A 13,806-nucleotide genomic window follows, 5' to 3' on the forward strand; every position below is an offset into this window, starting at 1 on the left:
GTAGGTCTGTCAGACCACCCTGGCCTTCAAGCTCCTAAAGCCTACCCACAGGCCAGAAAACAACCAAGCTGCCCGACCACTGAACTCCTTAATTCTGTACTAGAAAAAAAAAATCAAAAAGCCATGGGTGGCTCTGAACCAAAAAAACAAGCATCATGATCTGTGCACTCAGGCTGCTAAAACAAACAGAAGCTTCTTTCTACCAACAAATGCACACAAAGTCAAACTACCTGGATGAGATGACTGTGCATGATGTGCATGGGCACCGCTGGGTCTAAGGTATTGCATTATTATTATTATTATTATTATTATTATGTTATGTAGAGGGAAAAGAACATACACTGTGACAAGATAATACAGACTTTAATTTAAAATTACATATAACATATAAATGGAATTTAGCTTGTGGACCAGCTGTGGTGCTGTAAATGACTTTAGTTTTGATTACAGTATTTCATTTAGGGCAGAATAACTCTTTGTCCTTTTAAAAAACTATGTTTTTCTAATAATATATGTAGAAACAAAACTAAATAGTTAGATTATGACTGATCATTAATAAATATTTTGTCAGTTTTATTAATTCACTTGTATTATTATTATAGTAATTGTATTTCGACAATGATTATTTGTTATTGTTACAGTAAAGGGACACAATCATTTAATTTTGATATATTGTTATTGAATTCAATAGCATTAGTTTTTTTTATGTGTAATCATATTTTAATTAACACTCTAATAATAAAAAAGAAAGAAATGACCTGATTAGTTATGGCAGAAGCTGTGTTTCCACTGTCGAAACCTAACGAATGCTATACCCCGTACTTTGCCCCACATAACTTCCTGAGTTGACACAGACCATCCTGTCTTGTTTTCCCATTGTACGTTCTCTGTCTCGGCCTCTGTTTAGAGGAGCGATGGGCTGCTCTCCTCTCACATGCACAGCAGAGGGAGAACAGATGATGCAGACAATCACTCCATAGTGAAGCAATCAGCCAGTAACAGAGACTGTATGAGCAGTTTATCAAACAGCTGTTGAACAAGCAGAACACAGATTTGCAGAAATGTGATGTCTGTGCTGCTTTGTTCCCGATCCATTCACTGAAGTCCCCATTTTATCTCTAAACCAATGAGTGAAGTCTTCCTTTTACCTCTAAACCAGTGAGTATGTTTGCATACCATGCTTTACATGCTAAAGGTTGAGGTGTGAAGACATGGGCATTTAACCAATCATAGGTGACTGCTCTGTGCTGTACACATCGCCTTCCCCTTCACGTTCCTGGAACTTCATTTTAATACTACCTCCTGAGGTAGTACTGAAATTTAGCTCCGGGAATGCACCTCCAAAGACGGCCAAGGGCAGTGGAAACAAACAGAACATGTGACGAATGTTACTCGGTTCGACATGTTTCAGTAGGTTCCTATAATGGAAAATAGGGACATATGCTAAGCGTAAAGAATCATCTAGATGCAACATATAGTAAGAGATGTCTATTTGGTGAACATTCATATGTGAATTGATGTAGGTTAATTTAAGTAAAGGAGAATTTGACTGTGCAGATAAAAAACAAACTGCTTTGTATGATGTGCAGTATTCACCTATACAAAAAATGATATTCTGTTTCTACAACTGCAAAAGAAAAGACTGCAACAGTCAGTGACAGTCCTTTTATGGAATATAATTAAATACTATATTAGTGCCGCAGCTGGATCTTGTAAACAAAATAAGTCACACTCACAGTGGAACATAAGTGTTTTCGTACCTGCTAAGCAGGTTTAACTTTCTTTGTTTGGTGGTAGTGGTGGTCGGGTTTCCACTGTCACTGGACCAGTTGAAGCAGGTAGGATAAGAATAAGGATAATCACCTTTATTGGCCAAGTATGTTACACACAAGGAATTTGTTTCTAGTAGAGAACCGAGGCAGCCATCTGCGGTACCAACTCAACCAGTGGCTCCAACCATCAGGGGCAACTTGGGGTTTCAGTGTCTTTCCCAAGGACACTTCGATGTGTGGACTGCAGGCACTGAGATTTGAACCTCCAGCAGGGAGACCACTGCTCTACCCATTTCAGTGACACAAAGTCTAAGTGCTGAATACTCGTTCACTTAATGCAAAAGTAAGGAAAGTAGCACTTTCCTAAAGTACACCACATTCACAGTTCCTATAGCAACCAGGTGTTGAAACAAAAATACAGGTGTGGAGACCTGGAAGGGCTCACAAAACTCCTTAGAGGTACCCTTCACTTATGTTAAATGTCACAAGCTATGACTGAATGTGCCAAGCCAACACTGACCTCCTCCCATGAGTAAAACTGGTAAACAGGCCCTATAAGAAAACTGAGAGGATGAGGTAATTTCCTACTCATGTGGGCTATGAAGTCTGGCAACTGTGTGGCACTGTAACCCCAACATTTCTGGAGACAATGATGTCATGGCTGTTACTTCAGCCCTACAGGCCAAGTGCTGTAAAGTACCTGAGGCCACTGGCAGGTGACTCTTAGCATCACTAGTGGCCCCAGCTGTGTTGTAATAATATCCTGACTTTTCATAAATACATAAGACATGTATTTCTCAGATTGAGAAATTCTTAAAGTCATGCTGTACTGAGTCTCCTATAGTAATCTGCATGTTGTGACACATTCTATTCTTGAGCGCAAATTGCAGCTCATAGTTTGATGCACATACACTATCAGTCAAATGTTTGGAATATAAACTACTCATCCATCAGTTTATGAGGAATTATTACCAGTCTTGCCATGAACTTCTAATATAGTTCACATAATCTGACTCTGTTTCTTGTCCCTTTAAAATTAAGCCATGTGGCACTCTTAGCAATTACAGTGGTGTGTATATGAAACTATGAAATTATGGCCCAAGTTGTGATAAACTGGAACTATCTTTCTTCATATCTGTATTTATAGCAGCCAATATTTTAACAAAAGAAAAAGACAATAAACAGGGCTGCCAGAAATGTCAAACATCGGCCATCTAAGAGTTATTTAATTACTTTAATAACGTTAAAACTCCATTTCCAAGTATTGAGGTTAGAAATCATCTTATCTTCAATGCATGCACAGACATGACTCTACTTCAAATCCGGCACTGAGTTATCAGACTAGCCTGATCCAGGCCGGTCTGCTATTGCCATTATTTACAGTGGCTCCACTCTGCTTGAAGGGTGCAAAGTGCTTCTAATAAAAGGTTTAAGGTTTCCTCGTCTGCTTGCTGCTTGCCAGCCACTTTACAAAAGTGACTACTGACAGTAGATGGGGGAGCTGGACCTTTCCTGATGCAATAACTATGTGTTGTGTGATGGTGGATGTAGGGGAGGCAAGTGGGTAAATTCCCTGTAAAAAAGATGCATATACTGTATGTAAAGGGAGACAGATGCACACACACATACATGTAGAGTATAGATAACAGACAAGCCATGGCATCTAAGAGTGAAACAGGAAATGTGAGGCGTTGTTGAAAGAGCTCTTATATGGAGACAAGCCAGGCAATAATATTTCACAGGTAAAGCGAAGTCCACATTATGATAACACCCACTAGCTGAGAGGATGAGTAGGGGATGAGTGAGAGGTCCCAGGCGCTCGGCAGATCACCCCACCCTCCTGCCTCACGGCTCAGTGGAGATACCACAGAAGCAGGGAGGTTGTTATTCTCATGGCTGCCTGGTTCATCAGCAGATTCTTATCGTGCTTACAGACTTGATCTTTAACTCCGGTTCAATGATATACGCCCTGAAATTCCTTAAAAATGCTTCATCTGTGACCACAAGTGTCACTCCAGGTCACATTTAATTAGTGAGGCTGTTAAGGATGAGATTGAAGCGAAAAAGCCATGTATGATTTTGACTGCCTGAAGAAAGGAAATTTTATCTCCCCCAGGCTCTTCACTATGCTGTAGTTTGACACGTCTGGTATCACCGTCATGCACTGCCATTAGTGGTGCATTTAGCCAACAAAGAACATGAAACCTAATCGTCTCTTTGGTTTTATCTCCTCAAAGCATCAGTTGGCTATGGAGTTAGAGGTTTATTATTTGATACCATTGGCGTCATCTCCATTCATGAGAACTTTGAACTCTTACCCTTTTAATATTTTCATGGGCCGTGTCCACAGTTCTCCAGTACAATCTGTGCCTCATCTTGGCTGGTCTCCACCCAGAGTTCTCATGTTTACATTGTTTTAAAAAATTGTAACATTTTTAACACATTATGCTTATAGTATGCAACGACATAATTTGACATAGTAAAAAATATGAATATCTGCTGTCTTGGAAAGAGTTACTGTAGATCAGAAAAACAACACAGTTCTCATGTCTATATAGTAAATATGAAGCTGCCAAAAAAACAAATTGTAAAGAAGTGTTGGTAGAAGAATTTGGTAAACCTTTGACTAAACCAGACTAGCTGTTTCTGCTTGTTTCCAGTCTTAGGGCTAAGCTAGCTAAGCTAACTAACTGGCTGTAACTTCATATCTTACCATACACATATGAGAGTGGTATAAATCTTGTCATTCAACTCATCAGGAAAGCAAATAATTGTGGGTATTGCTCAAAATGTCAAACTACTCCTTTAAAGGTTTGCAACTTAAGGTAGTGCAAGCAATAAATGAAAACATCTGACTGGTTAGAGAGGTTAATCCTGCTCAAGCCTTTTAGAAGCTAATATCGCTGCACTGCTGCCAGTGCTGTTCAATGGGTCTGGATCACAGGAGGCGTTGGCAGCTCCTCTCCACATTAGGACAAGTTTTGGAGCAGATTTCTATGGCAAAACTATTTGAAAAAAGTTACATACAGTAGCTTAAAGAGGCATATATGAAAAACTGTCTGCTCTGGCATGTTGTTATTTTTAAGCAGAGTCTCATGACAATTTTATGGCCTTATCTAATGGCATTTAGGATTTTGTTTACCAACAGAGCATGAATGCTAATAATGCAGTATATGGATTCATACTTGCAAGGCAGTTAAACCCTTAACACCTGCACAGTGTAGGACACTTTTATAAAATCTACAGTAACTGGTAGTATTGTTTGAGTAGGCCTCTAACTCAATTAAAAAAACAGTAAAGGTTTTATGAACCGTAAGTGCACGTATGGTTAATTGCTCTTTACAATTATAGTTTGGTGATTTAGTGCTGTCCTTAGTAGCACAGTGAAATTGTTCCTGAGATGGGGAGGCAATGTGTGGGCTGGTGTGCTTCAGTTTGAGTGAGACAAAATTAGATGTCTAACTGTCCTCCCTGAGAGAAATGGACAGACATGGAATTGCCTGGCCTGGCTCTGAATTAATCAGCTGTATCTTACCGGTCAGTGAACTGTAGTTCATTAGCTCTGAATGCAGGGAGAAGAAATGAAAGGGGAGCCACAGAAAGGGAGAGTGGAGCAGGGAATGTGAGATGATCAGGTAGCTAATTTAATTCAAACATACAGAGTATATTGTCATTATCATAACTTTTTTTTTTTTCAAATTCATACCATATGAACAACATACTTTCAATGTGCAATGCTTGAGGCTTCATGTGTTAAATTAAAAGTGATCCTAACTTATTTAGAGGGTCTTTCTTCAGCATATCCTTGTCCGGTACTGAGAGATTTACAGTGGGAACAATGCTACAATCTGAAGGTAATTACTTAATTTAAACATCTGTCCTAGGTACATGTTTACCACCTGTGAGCATCCTGACAATAATCAATAATCTTCTTTTAATTTGTGGTCTGACTACTACAATGTGTTAATGTGAATGCCTACAGTAAATGCAGTTTTATTATTAATTGCTACTGAATGTCAGATCTTTATCATGTCTTATGTAAAATGATTTTCATAGTTTTATTGTCTTGATATGTTTTACTAGAGTATATATTTTTGTTTAATAAAAAACCATTTAGTTACAGTTATTGTATTATTATATTAATATTCTAATTATTGAAACTGTAGTTGCTACATGTCTGTAGATACTGTAGAGCATTATGAAAGAAAAGGTGCCACAAAGTATGAAGACAAACATAGCAAAATACTTTTTTTCTCCTCTTGCATCAACTCAATTGAGATTCCAGGTAATGTGTTGAATGTATTAAGCCATGACCAATGCTTTCACCCAGTTCATCTCTCCATTCTGAAGGAATGTGTGCATATGACTGATAAAGGAGGCGCTGAGATGAGTGAGGAGCGGGGGATAAGTTAAGCTGCTCCTTATAATAAGTAGAGTCATAAAACTGTGTCAGAAAAATGCTGGCCCCTCGTTCTTCTTTTCACCCCTCCCTTTATCTTTATGGCTCTGTAACTGCATTTGTTACTCGTTTGATGGACTGAGGGAGCTGTCCGGGCCCTGGAGTACAAGATATTATTCTTCGCTCGCCCCCTCGCCCCTCAGCCCTCCCAAAATAACAGCCTCCAGCCTACTGTTTAAAGTCTCTCACCAAAGGGAGTGAGGAGGAGGAGAGCAGAAATGGTGAGAGGAGGGGAGTGAGAAGAGGAGCAGAGAGAGGCTAAACAATGTCTCCATAGGTCTTCTCTGAGGAGATCAAAGTGGACTATTCCTTCAACCCTGTGGCACCATAATGGTTTGGTGGAGTCAGAGTGAGAGCCCTCGCTGCTCAAGATGTTGTAACATGGATGATTAGTGACAGTGTAATACTTTGAACAGCCTCCACACAAAGGGAGAACCCAGCTGAGCAAGCAGCTTTAAAGTTTTCTTGGAGGGAAGAAGGTGAAAATATGGGGGTTCCTCAGCCACTGGAGAGCTTTAAGCTCTGAGATGTAAAAAGATATCACATTCATTTTTCCCCTTTTATACTCGTTGCGGGAATAAAGGACAACAAATAGAGTGTGGGAGGCAGCATGCATGCCTATCATACTTTCCCTTGTTAGAAAAGAGTTATCTGGGACATTGTTTTTGATTCTCAGTGGCACATTTATACAGGAAATGGAAATTATTTAATCCGCATCACTATATACGGTTTATATTATATTCAAGAAGACATTTACTTAAACACATTTAGACACTGCATTACAACTCTTCACTGAAAGTAACAGTGTATGAGATAAATATGGTAAATATGCATTACAGTATTTCCACACATTTTCATCTTTGTATTATCTGCACAGTTGGGTAGTTGAGTACTGTAGTCAAGTAAAAGTACTGCTATTTTAGAACAACTGCTGAAGTGGAAGACAATGGACTCTCACTACTGACTTAAGTGATCATAAAAGTCAGTATGCCATGGTAAGAAAACATTTCTTGGGTGAACAAGACACATTAATTTGCAGTGACAAACACATGAAAATGTAACTACAGATATATTGTTAGAACAAGGCAAGTTTTTGTCAGAATCAAAGATAACACCATCTCTGATTGCTCAGTCCACCCATGTGTCATTCCATCTGGTGTCTGGCCAGTCTTGGGTAAAGTCTTGTTAAATTCTCCAAATTCCCAGGTGGTGACTAAAGTAATATGTTTTTTGTTGTGTTTTGTTTCGTTAGTGATTACTTGATGGGACCCTTATATAGTAAAAACAAAATACATCGCTCTTAATATTTTGTTAATTAACTACAGCAGTGTATTGAGCATACAGACTGTGCTAGAAAACATGAAAATACAGTTACTGAGCCAGGCATACAGAGACAAGCTAGCTGAGTTTGAAATGATTTATTTCATTTGTTAAAAAGAGATGGAAATCAAACCACTTGAACATATCATCCATGTAAAACTAATTCAATTTACTCTGTCAATTTTAATATGGAAGTGATTGTTTACTTTTATTCCCCCTGTACTCGCTATACATGCTTCACTCAACAGACCTCTCCCATTCCTCATTTTATCACTTAAAGAGAGGCATCAGGGGATCACAGCAGGCTGACAGAATAAATCAAACCCTTCTTAAAGAATCTGAAGCAAGAAATTGCACAAATTCTTGCATTCCTCACAATTATGCAGCTATTTTCATGGCAGTGAAATGATTATTCTGGACTAGAGCGTTTGAAGAGGTCACCCATGCTTTTCCAAAACAAACTTCACTAGTTTCCCAATCCTCCCATCTTGCTCATTCTCTTTGGCTCTGAAAGCTCACTCCAGTTGTTTTTTTAAGCAAGCATTTGTTAGTTTGTTCATTAACACTGCTATAGTTAATATTTATAAGAATTTGCCATGAACAATTAAATAACCAGTATGTACAGTAAGACTTCATAAAGATTGGAGAGGGTATTAGCCAAAACGTAGTTGCAGCAGTGGTTAGTAGAAATAGGAACCGGTCTTTTCTCCTTCAGAAATAAAATGTGCTAGTTTTAGGGCTTTTGAGGTGCTGAACCAATCAGTGAGTTTAGATATTATTTTCAGTAGCCCAACATTAGCAAAGATTGATTATTTTTGTTTTGGAAACCTTTTGACCATAGACACAAAAGAATGAAATAAAGAGAAAAAAAAACTATCATCAACCAGCCTGAATGAAAGTTTAAGTTTCACTGTCTGTATCAGTTTATAAACTGTAAAAACATTTTGTTTGACATCATCTTCATTGCTTTACTATTTTAGTGTAAAAATATGCCTAGTGCGTCTCTAGTGCTGCCTGATACGGTCACTGCATGGCCTAGGATCCAGGCTATGTAATCCATTTATCTTAAGTGGGCTTTGCCTGCCTCACCTGCCTAGGTTTTAAGAAGAACAGAAAGGAGGGAGGAAAGGAAATGTTCACCTGGCCTCAGAGAACCATGACAGAAGTAACCAATCCACTCTGCTCCACGGCACATGAAGGGCACTCAGAGCTATGTATTATAGCGTGTTGGATCACTTCTCAAGTGCAGGTGTTTTGGTGGTCGCTTTATCAGTTTAAGGTACAAAGCCGGATGTTGTGATATTGTCATGACATGTAAACAGTTATAATATGATGCTGTTTGTGTGTGTGCCTGTTTAAAACATCTGCACTTACTCAAATTCCTCCTTTTTAAACTCCTAACACTTTTCATTGAGTCTAAAAATATTCTAAATATTTATCTCAGAAATAAACAGGTCTTAAAATAAGACAAGAAATGAGCCTTTTATGGCTCAGAATAGACTTGTGTCTTTCCGTGTGGCTTTCATGTTAGAGGAAGCACAAAACAATCATATTGTTGCATTGTTACATTTCCTTCTCTTGCTGTGAAAGCCTTACATTGATCTTTATGAGGTCACAGACAGTCTTTTGGGCTCCCTGTAGATTCTGTTAACACCATATTTATAAATAAGTATAGCATGTGTTGTGTCCTTTTATAATTTACTGATGCATACATGTATGGACATTTATAGCTCAGAAACAACACTTCTACTCTATAGGTTTACAAGACACGGAAAAAAAGTTTTCTAGGGCAGTGGTCCCCAACCACCGGGCCGTGGCCCGGTACCGGTCCGTGAGGCATTTGTTACCGGGCTGCACAGAAAGAATAAATAATTTATATAATTTCCATTGCATTGATTTTTAGAGTCTAGAAAATGTTTTATTATGAAAAACGACGGGATTTTCTCCAGCGTATCATCCACCTGTGCCCCTTGACACGTCAAGACACATGTGTCGGTCACGACGTCACGTGATACGTTGCTAAAAAAATAAGCCCGCAAACTAGCAAAAATTAGTAAAAAACAAACGTCTTTGAAGGGCTTCTTTTCAAAGGGGAAAAGGCCAACGAGCCAGAAGAGGAGCCCACGACCTCCAAGAAAAAGAAAGCTTCTTCTAACAGACAATATCAGGAGTCATACTTAAAATACAGGTGTATCGCAACAGGTGACTCTCACGCACCAAGGCAGCTCTGCATGTCTGTGCAACAAGAGGATCAGCTGCTGGAGATCACAAATGACGGTGACCTTAAACATACGTTTGAGACAACAACAACTCTGCCGATGTTCTGGATGAACATCAAGCCTATCTTTGTGAAGCGGGCTTTTCTGCAGTGACAGCAACCAAGACAAAATCATGGAGCAGACTTGACATAAGGAACACACTGCATGTGTCATTGTCTCCCATCAGCCCTAGATGGGACCATCTTGTTGCAGGTAAACAAACCCAGGGCTCCTACTGACTCTGCATTATGGTGAGTTGATATAGTGTAGAATTATTGTAATTGCCTAATATAAAGTGTAATTGTTGCATTCAAATTACATGAATTGACAAAGGTTTTTGTTATTGGAACCCCCGTGCCTCTATCCGGTCACATTTTCATGCATGAAACCGGTCTGTGGTACAAAAAAGGTTGGGGACCGCTGCTCTAGGGTTTCTTGTGTGCATGTTTTTAGTCACATGATTAAGTGGCTACAGTACCCAACTGGGTAGGACTGTTAAAATCACCTTGCATTTTTCTAAAGCGATGTCTTGTGCCTGTGCAAAGAATGACTTGACAATATGGTTTAACACACAGACCATTTCCTACCAACAGATAATGTCAGTTTCTTTTAACCAAGACTGTAACTTTCCCTTTTCTTAATCTTGCAATAACTGATTTTGGCCACCTTGTCAATATTGTATCACCTTCAAATTTTAAATGACAAGCATGTTTTCAAAAACAGTAGTTGAACAGCATTAATATTTATTTGGAGCTGTTTCTGGCCACCTGATGAATGTCAGTTCCATATTTGCGCTCCTTTTTTTATTTTAGCTCTGTTTTGGTCACCACCCACAGAAGGATATCTGGCTCTAGCCTGTAATTTGCTATGCTCAATAGTGGAACAACAAAGCGCTGGGTCCAGGTGCAGACCATACTACCAGACCCACCCATCCATCCATCCATCATCTATACAGTTCATCCTGATGAGGGTTGGGGTGGGGGATGGGGGGGCGACTGGTGCCAATCCCAGCTGACATTAGGCAAGAGGAGAGAGGTTGCCAGTCGATCACAAGGCTGACTACTACCAGGCCCTCATCCCATAATTCAGTTCCTATAACAGGACAATAGACTACCGACCAACTTCCTACATACAGCCTCATTATAATCAATTAGAAAACAGCGCATACTCTCACAATTAAAAATTAACATTATAGCAATCAAAAGGGCTATGGATGGCAGATGCAACACGGGCATAAATCAGTAATTCATAATCACTAAATCAAATAACAGTCAACAGCCGTTGTTCTTTTTGTTCCTTAACCCTCTTCATAGTGTTTTCATTTGCTTACCCTCCACCTCATACCCTCATTTAGGTTTAGGGACCAGCTGTTACTGCTGCTGCTGGCCCATTTGGTGGTAATGAGGTACAGGCCAGAAGGCCCACATCCTCTCCCTGATTAACACTTCTCAACTTCTAACACAACTCTCGACTCCTCCTCTCCTTGAATATTCAGCTTAGACCCCAGATCCGCTCACCTTCTTAGAGATGAATAGCCCTGTTGTTGACGTGAAAAACAGCTCCACCTCTGCTACCCTGTCATAGACTCTCTCTCTCTTTTTTTTGTCTTTGAAGGGAGAAAATAATGCGCCTTCAAAGTCTACCCCACAGCTCTATTACAACTGATGGGTTTCCATGCCATATTTGTTTATTTTACCAAGCCAGCAGTGCAAGTGCTCTCCTTTTTTGTAATCAGCTGAGTTTCTAAAAGGTTCCTGGCCTCAGATCCCCTACCTGTTGTGGAGTCTGGGCCATTCATACGCTCCATTACCAGGGCTGCCAGGCCCAAAGAAGTCAAGGCACAACACGCAGAATTCCCTTGAAGCAACCTTGTCCAATTAAGTTTTCCCCTCTGATCCCAGAATTAATGAGCCAGAATCATTAAAGGTTTATTTTGAAAATTAAGCACTACGTTTTAAAAGCACTGTATGTATTGTATTTTTTGGACCATCAGTGAGGAAGCAATGTTTAGATGAACATGTCCTCATTTTGTTTGCATGTCATGATGTCAGCACAAAGACACACATTTTCACAGAAAGAATTTCCTGCTCAAGCTTTCCTGCTTTTCCAATGATTGACAGATGGTGGTGGCAACCTGTCCAAAAAGCACAGTAACATAGAGTAGAAGTAAACAATGCTTTGAAAATATTATAAAATCTGGTTTGAATAGGTACTCTGTATTTAAAAGAGCTTTGGGTTATTTATTGGTATTATTCATATTTAATTTAACTTTTTCCCAAACTGTTTTGCCTCCTACACTACTTATTTCTCACTGTATAGATACTTATACATCAACGAATAATTCAATATACTAATTACAATGTAACTGGCAGGCCATAGTCTAAAGCATTACTGATAAACCTCTATATATACAATGTAACTTACAGAATATTGTTCATAATGATACCAATTGTTTAAGTGAAGTTGCCGTTCCATTATTAAACATGTGGTTTTCTCTAAATGACTGTGCTTGTGTGAATTTGTTATTAGGATGCAGCCTGCTACACAGACTGGAATAAGCTTTGTTGTTAAATAATCAGAGACGGCGGGGGTCTCTTCCCTCCTCGGCTCAGGCTGTGAAGTTTACAACCTTTCCATCCTCCTTTTATTTATCAGTTATTTTCGTTTGATACATTGAGCATGCCTGACCACGCTTCCCTCCGGTGACATGTTTCTTTTCATTCAATCCCAAACATGGTCTCTTGTGGCAAGGCACCCCACTGCCAAATCTACTTAGAAGTTTCTTTGAAGTGTTTTCCCCTCTGTGTTTGCTTTATTAACCCTGGATCCAGGGTGAGAGCACTTTCAAACTCAAAATGCTACTGACTTTCAGATCATCTTCACAGGTGATGACAAAAACGGTGAAGATTTTTCCTTCCTGTTCAAACACTGTGGCACATTTGTATGTGTTAGACAAAAGTGAATAGTCTTTTCCGAAATCCCACCAGCAGCATTTGATTACAAGGTGGCTGTTTGGTTAAAATTCATCTAATGTTAATGTAAATCTAAAGTTAATGTAATTATCTGAAGTCTGGAAGCAGGGCCTGACCCAAACTGCATTTCTTCCATTTTCACACTACTTCACTCAAGCCCCCATACTTCCGCTTCCGCTTTTCGTTACCTACCCAACCCCAACAGCACCACCCATTGGACGCCAATGGAGCTGCTGTAATGAAACGGCATCATAACTTCGCATACAGGTGATAACATGTGGTAGAGGTTAGTTACCAACTCCAAAAGTGTAACCATTTGGAACAAATGAGCTTCCCTGAGAATATTTGCAAGCCCCTCATCTGGAACTTCAACCCCTACAACCAACTCTGTCTCTCTCATCCTCTCTGCTACACCATCATCACTATTAGTTACTTACAGTACATCTCCACCCCACTGCAACAAAACATGGCCTGATGTGCAAAAATGCATATAGTACATGACCACCTCTGCCTATACACAAAGGCTCCCCCTGTCCTACCCAAAATAAAATATAGGAGTGCAAAAGTGACAAATTGGCTGTTCAAATGAGCAGGGCAATTATTTGCCTAATGGACCAGAGGATGAAATGTGCCAAGATCTTTAAAAGATGCTAAAGTTTCTCATTCCTTTTCATCATATTTGTTCTCAGCATTTTTGCTGAAGCCTGGGATTATAAGAAAACATCATTTTCCCGTAGTTGGCGGCAAGTCAAAGATTTAGTCTTGCTGAATTGGTACTGTATTATATTTTATGCATTAACACCAGTGCTGAGAGTGTTCATCAATCAGTGAATAACAAGGCAATATTTAGAATATTTTAAATGTATATATATGAAATATTGGTTGTTTCCAAACTAGCCTCCAAACAATTAAATATATATGTACACTGTGTATTCATATATGAATGATAGTTTATGTTTTTTCAGTGTTGATTCCAAAACTGCTCAACTTAAATTGCCCCTTGAGGAATGAATATCAGTAATTAG

Source organism: Monopterus albus, unplaced genomic scaffold, assembly GCF_001952655.1.
Source record: "Monopterus albus unplaced genomic scaffold, M_albus_1.0 scaffold28.1, whole genome shotgun sequence".
Taxonomy (NCBI): Eukaryota; Metazoa; Chordata; class Actinopteri; order Synbranchiformes; family Synbranchidae; genus Monopterus; species Monopterus albus.